General features: G+C 40.0%; 1 long non-coding RNA gene across 1 annotated transcript; it reads right to left on the reverse strand.

The window, feature by feature from the left end:
- Positions 1–9,747: 9,747 nt before the first annotated feature.
- On the reverse strand, positions 9,748–14,230 carry LOC147320550 (uncharacterized). The gene is made up of 2 exons (XR_015131153.1): positions 12,208–14,230; positions 9,748–12,129 (listed from the first exon to the last, which is right to left on the reverse strand). It is a non-coding gene; the product is annotated as an uncharacterized LOC147320550 (long non-coding RNA).
- Positions 14,231–16,153: the final 1,923 nt, after the last annotated feature.

Below are 16,153 nucleotides of genomic sequence, written 5' to 3' on the forward strand. Positions count from 1 at the left end.
CACCTTCTTCGAACGGGGAGATAGCAGCGACTGATGCAGTCCAATTGTTGAGGAGGGGAGGAATGTTGCTTGTAAAATGTGACTAACAGGAAGAAAAACACAAGCTCCTCAAGTAAGTACAAGGCGCAACCCTGGTTTTAGTAATTGACCGAATGTAAGTCAAGTCACGGTAAAAAGCAGAATGAGGTACAAGAGGCTATTTAAAGATACATATGTCCTTAAAGTTGTTTTTTAAAGCATAATCTCACCAAACAACATTGTTGTTTTAGAGCTGTGGTGTAAAAAAACAACATTAGCCTTCATAAAAAATAGTCAATATGATGCCTCATTAATTGGACTATTTCTATATTCTCTTAATGTAATGTAGGAGGACTGTAAACGGTTTTAATAAAGCGATTCTATCTTAGGCTATTTATCTGTTTCAGCGTATTGCAGGAACGTGGATGAAAGATTGGTCTCATGGTAGACCATTTCTTTGTCTCACTGCATGCTCTGCAGAACAGTTACAGCAGCAACAAAGGTCATTTATGATACTGTTCTAGCTGTGTTAGAACTTGTATCTCCAACCTTACAAAATATTCAGTGACTTTTTACATATTAATATTAAATTTGTTCACTGGAAAAAATGATCCCGTGTGTTAGATGCTCCCAAAACATTTTTTTCCTCTTACTCGAACTGTTGATTGCTATTGAAAAAAATTGAATTAAATTCAGATGTAATTATATATTGCCAGGTCACAACAACAACAACAACAACAACAACAACAACACTCCCTCAAGATCCTTTTTACTTGTAAAGGTAAAGAAAAAATAGTCTTCAGAGAGTTTTCTCTGTGATTCTTCTGCTTAGGACATTCAGTTTAAAGACTGTGCACGCCTTTTTGTTAAATCCTCAAAAAAAGCTCCCCTCTGAGTCTTTTACTACACAACCATTTTTAATATAGTTATGATTAGGTTATATTAGTAAATAAACTAACTTACTAAGTTAAATCGATTCTTCACTTGTGTGAAAACATGTACAATAATAAAAACCTTGTATAAAATTCTACCTTTGCATTGATGCACCTGATTCAAGTAGAAATCTGATGAAGCTGATGTTTGTTTCTCCAGTGCTGCCTCATGAACTTAGTGATAATGCTAACATATGTATGTGCTAATATATATCCGTACTCAAGGAACAAATTCATAATGAAGGAAGCAATGCATGATTACAGTTTAATCTTGAAACCCTCGGTCATAGATCAGAGCAGACTACAGCTATGGTGAAATTAATCAAAGTGATATTATGTCAACCAGCTGAAGCTCCAGTTGTTAAATGTGAGTCTGGGTGTTTTCTAATTATCTGTCTCCACTGTCTTATTATTTTTACTAGAGGTCTATTAAAGATATAACATACAGGCTTAATGGTAACACTGAAAGCTATGACATGACTCATAAAGAAACTATTTCAGGTATTTAGATGACATTTGGGTCTTAAGGCCCAACCACCACCATCCCATTTGAGCTGTTGCTCATATTTGTACTGAAGAATAACAAAAACTGTCAACAAAAGAAGGAAAAGTACAGTTAATATATTTTATACTTAGTTTTTTTCTTCATCATGCTTCTTTTAAAAAAGATTATTACGTACATGCAGTAGTAAGTAATAATCCAGTCACCAAAGACAATGAAGCAATAACACAGAAAAAACCTTCGTGAACCCCAAACAGTTTAGCAGCTTTCTGATATTTGGTGAAACCGAACTGCCTTAAAAGCGATTAGAAAGGATTTTAAAGTTAGCCCCATTTTTATTTTTATTTTTTTTACAGAAAGCTGATGTGATGAAATCAACACTTTGTCACCAATGGAGTGCAGCTGAATCAATCTTTCGCAAACTACCTGCGTGTGTGAAATAATAACTCGCACAAGTAAACACATAAGATCAGAGAGGAATCAAGCATAGCAAAGGATTCATCTCATTTTGGGTATGAATGAGGAAAATAGTCACTTTCTCCTTTGCCACCGCAGCCCTGTCCTCTTGACACCTGCGGATGGAACAAAGTTACTTTGAGCTGCTTCGACAAGTATTGTAAAACTCACTCGCTCACTAAAGGCATTATGGCGCTTCCTGCTGAAGTCTAAGTAAACTAAATAAAAGCCAACAGCTGCGTCTTCATAAATAAAAATGATGCGTTAAGCAGAGTCTCAATTGTTGGAGTCAGACTGAAGATCCGTTGTAACTTTTTAACCTGAAACTCTACACAGATGGAATCAGGGAAAGTCTGTTTGTGGGTGTTTCAGCACAAATGTCATTAAAATATGAGCTGGTGGCTGAATTTAATGGAGCACTGTGCAGTATTTTTAACTTCTTCTGTTCTGAGTGGTGACCAAAAAAAAAAAACCACCACGCTGAGCTCTAAATGAAACCTTTCTATTGAAATTATTACATTAAAAGCTGCTGCTGCAAGAAGCTGTAAGTATACTTCATGCTGCTCTGCTGTAATATATAATCAAACTTCATTCATAAACTACCTTTGAACGAATCACGACATTTCTATATAAGGCTTGAGACTTGTTATATGAGTCTGCTAATCCAATCCATTCTTAGTAATTACAGAGAATGGATTGGATTATGAAAGCACGGTTCATTTTTATGTGCAATAAATGATCTAAAAGCAATTTTGATCATCAGATTTATGCTTTCATTTATCTAAAACTGGGAAGCAAAAGAACTGAGTAACTAAAGTTCATCTGTCAAAATCTCACCAGCAGTTTCTCGGATTTAAATATATTATTGATAACCAGAGGGCTGACTAAGGGCATGTTCATGATTAGGAAAATTACAGAGGATTGACACAATTTAAAGTGTCCTCTAAGACCTCTAACCTCTAAGTCCATTTATACTTAAAAAAAAAAAAGTTAAAACAGTTAAAAACAAAACAATTGAGGCTACAAATGTATGACATTCTTAAGATGACACACAGACCAATGACTCTGTGACACTGGCTAGACTGTGAGATTAAAAAGGTTGGGGGTGAATAGGATGTGAGTTGAACAACACTAGGCCAGATTTTTTACACATAAATATCTGTGAATGAGCACAGTGACACAATCTTGCGCAACCCATTACAATTTCTATCTAACTTTGAAAAAAAAAATCCTATTAAACAGGCCCTGAAGACATGTCCATGTCAACTCTGATAGGGACACTGCTCGGGACAAGCATGAGGATAAAGCCATCTCTGTGTAAAGCTTTAAAATGCAGTTTTTTGGTATGCTTGGGCAGGTTGGGATGTACTCCTGCACGCTGCTAAGATCATGCTCCAGCAATGATATAAAAGCCACAGAGTCTGGGTCAGGCCTTTTCTGGTTTTGGTGTTTTCTCTGAAGATAGAATTGAATCCTAAATGTCAATATTAAAAATGGTCTTGATATGTATTTATGATTTTTTTATACCAACTTAGTATATTTAACAATTTTATCTCTTAACATGAAACAATCCAGTTTAATATAACAGGCCTACACCTGATGTATTATATTTATATATATATATATATATATATATATATATATATATATATATATATATATATATATATATATATATATATATATATGTGTGTGTGTGTGTGTGTGTGTGTGTGTGTGTGTGTGTTTGTGTGTGTATATATATTAGGGGTGCAACGATACTCGTATCGATATTGAACCATTCGATACAGTGCTTTCGGTTCGGTACGCATATGTATCGAACAATACACAATTTTAATTTATTTTATCAACTTTCCTTCTGACGATGCTGTCTGTGTTGAGCGCTCAGTGGATCTGCGCTCGACAGTGCAGCCTAGGCGGAGTAGTCGAACGCAGATCCACTGAGCATAGGGCAAGCTAGCGAGACAGAAGTTAAGCTCTCCTTGCAACATGCCAAATTGAGCCTCCCCCACCCTCATTCAGATCTGGCGTTTGGAATTATTTTGGTTTTCATGTGACGTATGACCCTGAAGGTAAGCGCGTCATGGACTAAAGTAAAACAGTATGTTGGATGTGCCACGCAATGCTCAATTACATTGGTGGGAACTAGTGTGTTAGCGCAGTTAGCTCGTTAACGTGTTGGCCGTCCAGCCCCATGCACGGGGCGATCCGCGGTAGCTCGTTAACGGAGATTTGCCGTGTTGTGGCGTTAACGTCATTTCAACGAGATTTACGCTGACAGCACTAGTGGGAACACAACGAATATGACTGCACATTTACTCCGACATCATCCTAGTGCAAAGACAAGTGGAAGCAGTCAAAAACAACAAGCACGCATGCTACAAACTTTACCCGAGTCGTTTAGACAGCCGTTAGCACATGATTCTCCTTATGGGGACCTGATATGTTTAATATGCTGCTGAGAATATAGCCCAGAAGAAGCGGATAGTATAGCTTTTATTTTGGAAAGAGACATTTCTCTGTAATAAACTCTCTTTTCCAAAGATGATTAATTTCTCGATCAGATAGATTTATTTATTTTTATTACTTTGTTGTTTCAGCAACATTAAATTTAAAAACTGTACTTTTGAGTTAAAATATGTATTTATAATTTTAATAAATGACAAATTAAAAAGGCATGAACATTTTATTTTGTATCGAAAAAATATCGAACCGTGACACCAAAGTATCGAACCGAACCGTGAATTTTGTGTATCGTTGCACCCCTAATATATATATATGTATACTTTTGAGCGTGCACAACCACTAATATACAAACAGAAATATACAAATAAACACACAGTTTTGAGCAGACACAAAGACAGTCTTTCTTTCTTTCTTACACACACACACACACACACACACACACACACACACACACACACACACACACACACGCACGCACACACCCGAGAACACGTAGGAACAGATTAAGTCCAAATCAATGGCTGTGGCTGGACTGGGAGAGAGATTTCACCCAGGGTTCTCGTTAAGGTCTGACACATGCGGCAAAGGCTCGAGGGAGTGTTATTACCAGGGTGATGGTTGATAAGACACTCGTTTCTCCACGGTGCGTCCTGCGGGAAAATGCATCGTGCAGCCATGGAAACCATAAGGCTAGGTGTTATGCTATAATTGGGGCAGCGTTTTTAACGGTGCAGCTGCACTGCCAGGTATGCCACTGTCTTCAAATGAGAAATTACAGTGGAGCCACAGCAGAGGAGATGCAACTGATTTTCAAGAACTCTTTGTTTTCTTCCCGTGTGATTTCTTTTTGATTTGTTTGATCAAATGCACTCCCACACAGAGACCGGGACAAAGATAATTCTATCAGACAAGTTGGAACATTTAAATAAAAAGCCTGCGTTAACCATACCTGCCTGCTCCTACGTGTTTTTATAATTTTTTTTCTTGGTGTTTACATTGTGCAACCTGTTTCAATTTGCTGACTAGCAATTATTCTTCAGTCTGGGTAAAACCGGCATCAGGAACCACAGCATAAGATGGAGGAAGAAGAGGAGAGAAAAGAAAGGAGGAGGAGGGACTGTGAGGAGAAGAGGGGAAAGATGGTCGCCGGCCAATCCCTGCTCAGTCTCTGTAACTTGGTTGATTACAATCAATTTCCTTGGTATCGATGGCCTCCCTGGCCCCGAGCTGCACTCCCTCCTGCACTTTGCATGGTACGTGCTTTGTGTACCATGACATGACTCACACTCAACCACGTCCAACACCCCCACCCACTCCAACCCCGGGCTTTTACCACCTGCAGTCCTCCGATCCTGGCCTTGAGAAATGTCAACAGCTGCGTAACTGTGTTCTGGAGGAGGGGGTATAAGCAAGCATGTGAACGACCCAAATGTTTCCACACCATGCTCTCTTTTAGAGTTGGTTTAAACTCTGGGCTGTGCAGCATTTTTATTAGCTGGCGAGCTCGCGAGCGTGATAGATGTGAAGCAAGCTTGGGTGGTGCTCTTGCTGCAGTGAGGAGGAACTCAGGAGAGACGAGGTGGAAATGATGGGATGAAGTTTGGTCGTGACGCGTTGGGCTGAAAGCCCCCCAAATCTGTATTTGTTCTGGGGAATGTGAAACTGTCCTCCCTCCGGCATGTGCGAGGGCGCATCCCGCTCGCTCTATCTCTGCACACTTGGCACGCTCCATCCGAATTAATTGCATCTCTGTGAGGGAGAGAGTGAGATGGATAGAGAGCGAGAGGGAGAGAGGTTTAGTCCTTCTGTTGGGCTAGTCTTGCTACAAGGGGAGTCATTTAAAATTCTGCCTCCCATGTGGCTCCTGGTTTTCACTTTAATGACCCCCCCCCTTCCCTCCACCTTTTCCTTTTTTTTTTTTTTACCCCATGACTTTCCTGAGTTTGGAGCCCCGTGCACAGAGTCCTATGCCTGCATGATGCTGATATCATCTTATTCATTCATGTATGCAAATTTAAAAAAAAAAAAATGTTGTGTTGACTGACATCACAGCCGACGGTGACAAAATACTGTATGCACCTTTTCTTTGTCACCACACGTCTCCACCCTCCTTCACCTCTGGAAGCATACATTGCCGAGATCAACAATGCTATAGCTTATGCTACAGGTTACCATGGGCGGTTTTTCCTGCCCGTTTGAGCACCACATTTTCCCAGTTACTGCTTCAACTGTGGCAAAGATAAGTGTTCTTTAAATTACTCGCATTTATATTTGACTAGACACATTGCTTCGTTTTGTAACACATTAGAATAAAATCCCCCACCTTCTGTTTACAGTGTGAAAACTGCCTGCTACTAAGTAATGAACCATCAAATCAGGATCATAACAAATACTGTATATTGACCAATTTCAGCGATTTTTCCGAGGTCCAGCTCTACATGCGGACATGTCTGGGTGTTTTTGTAGCAGAGGCAGCAGAAGAAGGCCCTTGCGGACTGTTATCTGTTGCCGTGTTTCCCGGCGTTACAAGATTCTTGAGAGACACGATAGGAAATGGCCTCAGTAAGATAAAGCCAAGCTTTCTGCATGGTTCTCTGCAGGGGCCACTGCCTCTCTCTCTCTCACACACACACACACATTTTCTGTTTGAGGTGGGGGTAGAGTGGTATGGGCTGTAGGACAGCGACGGCCCACAAGGTCAGAGTAGGCAGTGTATATGGTTGTTTTTCTCTGTTTTTTTTTCCTCTCTCTGTCTCTCAGCAGTGGAGCTGTGTGCTGCCTCCCCGGGTCTCTCCTCTATCTGGTCAATACCACCACGCAGCTTCTGACGATCAATGGAGGGTCAATACCTCTCAGACGCCTGCCTCTTTGTGCTCTCACTGAGTTAGCAACCACCTACCCTGGCCATCCTTTTTTTTTTTTTTTAACTTTTTCTTTTTCACTCCCAGTTTTTTTATGACCCCAGCTCTCACTTAAATACATGAACCTCCTAAAACTGGAGACACGCTGCAGTAAATCTGAAGGAAAGCGCCTACACTTTCTGCCAGATAGCATAAACCTTTTCCCCTCATCACGCATGCAGATGAGCGTATAGTGGCCGATTGTCTGTGGAAACGTCTTCTCATCTTTACATTGTACAGAGACGTTATGAATCACAGTAGTATGATGTACAACTAAAGCTAAACACAGTCTTTACTCAGTGATTATTGCATTTAATGGCTCTGGCTCAGGCCACCTACATAATGAACTTCACTTCGCTTCACGGGTAGGTGGGGCCAGATTGAGTTTAAAAAGTCCACTCCTGAAAGCGCAAAGTCAAGCTTGAAGCAGTTCATATAGGACACTCAGTCATGCATGCTATCAGCTGACCCATGAGCAGCCAAGTTACAATCAGACTGACAATAAGTCGGTCTGTTTAAGCCAACGTGGCTCACACTCATTCCTGAAGCACATTCACGCTGCTGCTGCTCATGATCGTTTTTTGTGACTCTTTACTGCACCATTCCACAAAAACAGTCTGTTGGTGGTATCTGGTGACTTTTGGACGAGTTTTGTCAGTACAATATATTTCGCATTGTTTGTAATCCTGGAAGGCTTTGAGCCCCTTGCCATTTCTTAAGGGATTGCACAAAAATACTGCAGTGGGAAGAGGGACTGGGTTTTAGAGGAGGTCCTGGTCTTTAATACTCATTTCCAGCATCATGTTTTTATGCTTGATTGTAGGTTTTCTGGTCCAAACTAATTCTAACGTTCCCATCTCAGTCACTAAGATAAGAGATTTTAGCTCCCCGTCATTTAAGGTCACTTTCCTTCGATTGGCCGCACTTCACAAACAAAAAGATTTAAACAGCACATGAGTGGGGCTTCTGTACTCATAGCTAGGGGTTTGTGCCTCAGTTGGCAATATTCAGAACATCCTAGCAGACATAAGAGAGCTAAGATGCTAAACATGGAGCTGCCAGGCAGGAGGAAATGAAGAAGACCACAAAGACGATTCATGGATGTAGTGTAGGAGGACATGCAGAGGGTGTGACAGAAGAAGATAGGGATAGGGTGAGATGGGGCAGATTGTCCACTGCATTGACCCCTAAAGGGAGCAACTGAGAGGAGAAGTCTGAAGCTGAGCATTTAGAGCAGAGTTAAACATTAGCTTTTGTCTAACAGGGATTATTTTCTGCCCATTTTTAATATGAACATCTAACACTGTAAGAATACTTGTATCCATCCATTCATTATCTTTCCAATTGAGGGTCTGTCCCAGTTCTCATAGGGTGATACACCAGGATACAACAGTCCATAGATTGCCAATCCATCATGGGGCAAAAACAGAGAGACAGACAACACCTACGACCAATTTAGAGAACATATAAACTCTACACATAAAGGCACTAGCAGCAAGACCTTCTTGCTGTGAGGCCACAGTGTTAACTACTGCAGTCTGTGCTGCCCAGACTTGTACATGAGTATTTCTATTTGAAATAAAATAAGGAAAAGCAAAATAGGCCCCACTTAAAATCTCATTATGGATCTCTTATTATGCATCCTAACGTTGCAGAGAATCCAGGTATAATACACAGCGAAGGACACCTAAATCTCTGTCTTATACATATACTGTACATAAAAGATGTAGCTGCTGGTTTGTGAAGGTCCCACTCTAAAGCCTCACTGTTAGCACTGATAAGTGCTGTGTCAGTTTTGTTGGAGCCAGAGGTTACCATATTTGGATGAGCATGTGGAGTGCTAAGTTCTTACCCAAGATGGGTGCACAGACACATACACACAGACACAAACACATATGCAAATTCATGCTAAGTAATATTTATTAGATAGTGTGTGAGTAAAAATAACAACTCATCAAACCCTAGGTTTTGGCTGGTCAACTGCATTAAAATGTTGCTAAAGACAACAGCACAACAAATACAGTCGAATGGTCCAGTTTGAGGTTGGCTACAGCTGCCTGTGTTGGCATCCACCTTTCAGGTGATGCAGCCAGAAGCAAAACTTCAAGCCAAGACAAAATTTAAAGGGTGACTTATTGAAAACATCAATGCCTGATTAGTTATTATTAAGGGGTAAAACATGAGATATTGGTGTTGAAGAGTGTGTAAAAGCATCATTATAAAAAAGATGCTACATCTGTTATGCTAACTATAGCTGCTGGATATGAGCACTTGAAGAGTCTTAAGTTTGGCTACTCTGCTTCTAAAAAAAAAATCATATTATTAGCTGTAGCAGTTTTATTCTATTATAAGAGTAACAGTTTTTACCACAATGCAACTCTTTTTGTAGAGGTAGGAAAAAATCTCAGCAGCAGGCGGCTCACACCTACCCACCAGATGTTAATCATATAGAAAGAAATAAAAGGAACACAAATATTAGAAAACAAAAGTTTATTCTTTGCATTTCTAATTAAAACAAATTGAATCACTGTAATGCACGACAGTACTCATGAGACGGGGAAAAGTAGAAGGAAGATTGATTTTTTCAACACTGAACAGCAAACACAAGCCAAACACAGTAGGCTATTAAAAACACCCACAGAGCCATTTGGCATTGTTCTACTGGAAACCCAATATTCTGCAGAGAAAAATCAAGTGGGGATAAACACACAAACAAACTGTATTAAAACTGTATTTTGACTATATTTTGACCCCTCAATAATAATGACACTAAGCGATCTGTGCTCTGTTTTTGTCACAGTCACCTCGCAGTTTCAGACATGCAGATTTTCAGTAAGGTCAACAAGTTGTTGGACAATGACAGACCTTTTAAAATTTCCCCTCTCTGCACGATATATAATTAAAAAACAAAGCAAACAAAAAAAACAACAACCGCGATGTGATTGAAGTCCAGACTTTAACTTTTACTTCAAGGGACTTAACACAAGTTTTGAATTAAATGTTTAGGAATTACAGCCATTGTTATACACAGACACAAGTTTTCAGAGGCTTAGAAGCAATTGAACAAATTAGCATTGTTTTAAATATAAGAACAGTCAATGACTGAAGTCTCTCTCTGTCTTCATATTTCTCAGTAACTTCAGTAAACACATGTTCTGTTGGGCTGAGATCAGGTGAATGGCTTAACTATTGAAAAATATCTCATTTCTTTACCTCAAGAAACTCTTGGGTTGCTTTTACAGTAAGCTTTGGGTCATTATCCATTTGCACTGTGAGCCACCATTTGATCAATTTTACAGCATTTGGCTGAATATGAGCGCAGAGTATTGCGCTGTACAATTCACAGTTCATCCTGCTACTTCTATCAGCAGTCACATCATTAATAAACACTAGTGAACCGGTTCCACTGGCAGCCATATATTCTCATGCCATAACACTGACTCCACCATGTCTGACAGATGAAGTGGTGTGCTTTGGATCATAAGCTGTTTCTCTCCTTCTCCATCCTTTTCTCTTCCCATCATTCTGGTAAAAGTCCAACTTGGTCTTTTTCAGATCTGTGCCGCTTCTTTGAAATGTTTTCTGGCAAATTGAAAGTGTGACCTTATTTTTCTTGAGTGTAACCAGTGATTTGCTTCATGAATGTACTTCCATTCATGAAGGTGTTTATTGGTTGTAGATTGAGACAATGATACATCCACCTCCTCAAGAATGTTTGAAACTTGGATAGATTTGTGAAGTCGTTTTCCTTAACCATGAAAATAATTCCATCATCATCCGCTTTAGAGGTCTTCGTTCAGGCCTTTTTGGTGTTACTGAGCTTGCCAGTGCATTCATTCTTTTTAAGAGCGCACTAGATTTTTCCTGTATCGAGAGTTCCAGTGAACAATTACCAACAAGATCAACACTTAGAATCAGCTCCACATGTTTTATCTGCTTAATAGCTTCATTTAATAAGGAGGAAACAGGCCTCACCTGACCATGAACCTGATTATCAATCAACTGTCCAATTGATTTTCAGCCTCTGAAAATGGGAGACTGTGTTTAGAAATTCTCAGTACAGGTCACAAGTCTGCACTTAAATCACACACTGAAAATTTTTACATTAACTAGGGTTGTGTCCAAAAAAAAAGTACACAAAAATCATACGGTCCTAACTGTAACTATTGAAATGAAAATTTGCAAAGAATGCTCTTCAAATTCCAGCCTAATCATCAAAAACACATAAAAAATAATTTTTAAGTCAGACAAAGGTTTCATAAGGTTTCGTACTGAGAAAGTGGATGACGTTTGCGGCTCTTGACCATCTGTGGTTCGGATTGTTTTGTAGGTTTTTGACACCTCCCCAAAGAAATCTCAGTAATAAACAGAGATGGGCAGTAACGCGTTACTGTAATCCGATTACTTTTTTCAAGTAACTAGTAAAGTAAGGGATTACTATTGCAAAAACGGTAATTAGATTACCGTTACTTTCCCGTAGGAACGCTGCGTTACTGCGTTACTAAAACCGTGATTTTTTTGCGAGAATGTCTCATGACAGTGACGTAAGCGAGTGCTACGGTTGTGACAACAGCTGTGTGCAGATCAACAATGGATCTGTCACGGGCTGCGATGGCAGACCGTGGAGTGACAGTGAAAGCAGGGCCCAAACGCGAGACTCTAAGTGAAGGACAGTGGATTTATTTACAGGAGGTGAAAAACACACAACTATATACAAAATCCCAGCACTGTGGTCCCGTGGTGATTCTCCCTGAATCCCACACAGTGCAGATGTCCGTGAGAAGTGAAAGGTGGCGACTCCAAAAAACTCCAATTCCCACACCGTGACTTTAGAGGCGTACTCCGCTCCCGATTCCTGGTAACACAAAAGGCAGAGGGTTAGCAGGGGATCTGTTTCCGCGGAGGTTACGTAAAAGCTCACGGCAGTACTGACGAGTTCTGACTCAAGGATCCAGCGTCGGCCTCAGCTCAGCTGCAGTCCTAAATGCCGTTGCTAGACGAGCGTAATCTGCTGCAGCTGGCAGAGGACGACGAGCGGCAGGTGCGGCCGTCTCTCGAGTAGACCACTTCCGGGTTCGCAGTCTCCTCAGCGAACCCACACCTCCGGAAGCTCACACAGAGACACATGGAGAGATGGAGAGCAAACCAATACAACACACGGAAAACATAAACATACACTGAAAATGCCTGAGCCCTGGGTCCCTAGACCCAGGCCATGACAGGATCATATATCGAGTGCGGGAGAGAGTATGAGTGTGCAGCGTTTAAAGCGTGGAAGTACTGACCTTACTTTGAGTTTGATTCCATAAAAAGTGACAAAAACATTAGTGTCCATTAGCATTGTGCGTGGGAAGAAAACATCTTTTTACAGCGAAAAAAACCCCTAAACTTCCAAGCAAGCTCCGAGTGCGCTATGACATAATGGAAAATTCACAGAGAAACTGCCGTATCCTTCCACTGACCGCTGCGGCACACCTGCACCAGGGTAAACCTCCGCCTACCCAACTCCTGCTGTACAGGTGAAAATAGAGCAACAGGACCGCTAGTCTTTGATTTTATTTATTTTCTGCTGTGTTTTACTTGCATCTATTTGAAAGAGTGAGTGTAAACACAAAAAAAAAAAAAATTTTATGTGCTGGAATGTGCAGAAAATAGGTTTAAATATTAAACAAATTTCTTCCAGTCAGAGAATGTTGCATATAATTAAAATTTTGCTTGATGCATAAAGTTAAAAGATTAAAATTAATAAAACTATAAAAGTTTTAAAAAGAGACTTTTCCATTTGATTACATTTTGTATGATGGATTATGCAGAAAAAGTAGAATTGGGCTGAAAGATCTATCGCTTTATCACCTATTCAGGTTGTGAATCGTGTTTTTAAAAAGTAACTAAGTAACTAAGTAATTAATTACTTTTGAAAATAAGTAATCAGTAAAGTAACGGGATTACTTTTTGGGGGAAGTAATCAGTAATTAGTTACTGATTACTTTTTTCAAGTAACTTGACCAACACTGGTAATAAATGTAGCAATTTCTTTTCTGATGTTTCAAGGTGACTTGTTTGGTAACATGGACCTCTTCAGCAGGGGTCAAAACATGCACCGAGCTTAGCTTATTGACGCATAGAGCATCCGCATGCTCTTAAGAGGTCATGCACGTCAACACTGATTGTTTTAATCCCTTTAAACAATTGATCAGTGCTGTCATTTTCTGATGACTCTGGGCAATAAATACATATAAAATATAGTATAGTGTAGTATATAGTAAAATAGGTGTGTTTTTCTTGTAATAGAAGAGGAGTATTTGGCTACTTTGTGAGTCTTTAAGGTCTTTGAATGTCTCTGACATTGAGACAAACCATTTTCACCTCCAGAAAGAAAACAATTAAACAAACAAAGGAGAAGAACACAAACAATGCAGGACAAAAATAATTAGTAATAAGAAAAAATATCGATATCACTGGCGTCCTTCTTTCCCAGAGGCTGCACGTGGAAATGAGTTTAAACGTAGTGCGAGCCATTTATTTTTCTTGCGAGATTATTATATTTTTGGGGTTGTTTTTTTTTAAGGCAGCACGCATGTGTGTGCATGGTCGGTATAAAATCTGGTGCACCCTGGTGATTAAGAAACAGGTTTCAGTGCGTGAAGGTATCATAATCAAATACACTGTTGCACCCTTTGAATCTCTGGCAGCAGCTGACTAACATCCCCTCTCCCAAAATGACAGATGATTGGAAGGCCCCCACAGAGCCTGGTGACATTATGGTAATTGTCATTACTGGGGTTGGAGTGCGTGCGTGACTGACGCCATTAGAGAAAGTGCAATTACAGTAGGCTTTGGTGACCTTGCTGACTAGTGGAGGTCAGGGCTTCTCATTAGAGTGTAGTGGAAGGCAGCCCAGTGTCTCCACTGTGCCAATCAATAACAGCATAGCTTGGTCCGCGCTAATCATAGCATTGACGCAACCTCACGCCCTCCCACCCCCCTCCATCGCCACACATCTCCACCTAACCTTCCTCTGTCACACCTTTTAGCTTCTTAATTCCTTCCGAGCACTAAACACACATATAGAGAGCACATACAAAACATAATAGCATTTTAAAATCAATTTTTGTGATATCTTAATCTTACACTGCAGTATTTTCTTTGGATTTTTAAAACAAATTTTAGGACTTTTTATGCAGAATTATGGGTTTGTACCGTAACTGTGTATTTTGGATGCATATTTAATCTTTGGGGGTTGTTATGTATTGTTTCTTTTGTTTTTATGTTGTTCTTTGTCACATCACATTACATAAAATTGGGAAATGTACATTTTTAACTTATATTTTAGCGGTCTGGAGGAGAAAAAAAGGACCAAATTTACCAAAGCTTTGGGTTTTGTAACTTCGCTGGGTCAGTTCAGGTGCAGTCTATCATTTCCTTCTATTCCTCAAGCTTTTATTCACTGGCCTAGACTTCATAACCTGTGGGTGGTTTTAAAAGTTCCTTTCAGATAAGACTGAGTGTGCAATGAATGATGTATGACCAGCAGTTTTGACCACAAGGTGCACTGAAACCAAAACTCTGACAAGGTAAGATTTTTGACGTGCTTCTCTGTTTCAGATGGTGAGGTTATGTAATGTATAGACATCCACGTTTAACCCCCTAAATGCTGACCAGTTGTACTGTGGGAAATACCTGATACATGGAATTTTCTCATTTAGATATAAGCTTTGAAATGTGAGAAAATGTGTGCATTGATTTGGGTTTATTTATATCTCCCCTGCAGCAGTTACCAGCAAATCTATCTATTTTTGACTACAGGGTCTGGTTGGAATTGTAAATGACTCTGTACTTTTATCAGAGCTTTTAGCATTAGCTGTTCCTCAGTCCAAGGACACTTTGGCGTGTTGCAGTACTGGGCATCGAACCTGTACCATGTGAGCCACAGCCAGAGGAGGTGAAATACATGTATGAGACCTGTGCAGGTTTGCACGCTCTATCTCTTGATTTACTACATGTATTTAGTTGAGCCAAATGCATGTAGTAAATCAAGTAATAATAATCTACTCCTTTCAAGCCTGACATGTAAGGTCTATTTTAATGATGGCATGAATTAATTGAAAAAAAATATTGTTTTTTTTTTTCAGCAGGGTTAAATCTGCAACAGTTAGAAGCAATTATTTTTGGGATAATTTGGAGATAACACCCTTAAAATAAATTAATAAGGTGTGACTTCTTTTGTTATCACTTCTAATGCTGAATAGGTGAAAATTGCCCTCCAGCTGCTTATCTTTTTGTGGCCTTTGACTGTGCTAGACCAATGTCTAGCAAGTTGTATGTGATCCAGCAGTACTGTACATCATATGTAAACCTCACTACAGTATGCTTACTCTGTGCATTTGGCTAGCCTAAGGTAGCAGCTCCATGTGCAGTGAAATCCAGCTTTTGTTACATATCAAGTCCATGATCTTCTATATTCTTCAAGTTAAAAGGTGCTTTGATGGGGAGTGAGCATACAGCTGCAAGTACATGGCCCCATATAGTTCTGCAATAGCTGGTATTATGCTGTAATGTACCTGATGAGGTTTCAGGAAGGAAGCTATAGACGCTCCTTCATCTGTGCTGTGCTAAGTCTAGTGTAGGGTATCACATCCCATTTGTAGACTGAGTAAAGGCTGCTCTGTCACACGACCACACTAAGGTGTACGCACCTGCTGCTGCTGCTGCACTGATCACATAAAACCTCTGGTCTGTAGCTCTCCCTCTTGTCAATGAAGGGATGAAATTTTAATATGGTGGGGAGCTGATAATGGCGCTGTGTTGTGAATGTGTGTAGCAGTGTGCACCGCACATGGTGGCAGGGTGAGATATGCAGTGTGGCTTGGGTGCAAGCA

The sequence above is a fragment of the Aulonocara sp. 'chitande type north' Nkhata Bay genome, linkage group LG10 (genome assembly GCF_057382095.1).
Source record: "Aulonocara sp. 'chitande type north' Nkhata Bay isolate Kocher_YH1m ecotype deep benthic linkage group LG10, A_spYH_male_GT1.1, whole genome shotgun sequence".
In the NCBI taxonomy this organism is placed as follows: domain Eukaryota; kingdom Metazoa; phylum Chordata; class Actinopteri; order Cichliformes; family Cichlidae; genus Aulonocara; species Aulonocara sp. 'chitande type north' Nkhata Bay.